Here is a 473-nt window from a genome sequence, read left to right as displayed (position 1 = left end):
GGCCATAGCGCTCGGACGCCCGGGGAGGGGGGGCCTTCTCCCCACATCCTTGACCCCGGGTGACCTTCCCCTCTAGGCCACGCCCCCTCTTTGGCCACGCCCCTTCATTAATAATCAGGCGAGGAGAGAGAAACCCGGGTGGTCGGAGAGCACCCAGTTCCCATCCCCAGTGCTCCCAGTAACCGCCCCCCAGTGCTTCCCAGTAACCTCCCAGCGCTTCCCAGTAACCCCCTCCGTGCTGCCAGTTACCCTTCAGGGCTCCCACTTATACCCCAGGAACCCCCTAGTGCTCCCAGTAAAGCTCCCCAGTGCCCCCAGTAACACGCCCCCCAAAACTCCCAGTAACCCCCCCGCCCCCAGCAATATCCCAGCCCTCCTAGTTACCCCCCCCCCGAGTTCCCAGTTATCCCCAAGGCTCCCAGTACCCCCCCCCGAGGGCCTCCACGCACCCCCCCCGTCCCCCCATTGCTCCC

The sequence above is a fragment of the Haliaeetus leucocephalus genome, unplaced genomic scaffold (genome assembly GCF_000737465.1).
Source record: "Haliaeetus leucocephalus isolate CR32 unplaced genomic scaffold, Haliaeetus_leucocephalus-4.0 Scaffold308, whole genome shotgun sequence".
NCBI classification, from domain to species: domain Eukaryota; kingdom Metazoa; phylum Chordata; class Aves; order Accipitriformes; family Accipitridae; genus Haliaeetus; species Haliaeetus leucocephalus.
This window is presented reverse-complemented; position numbering follows the sequence as displayed.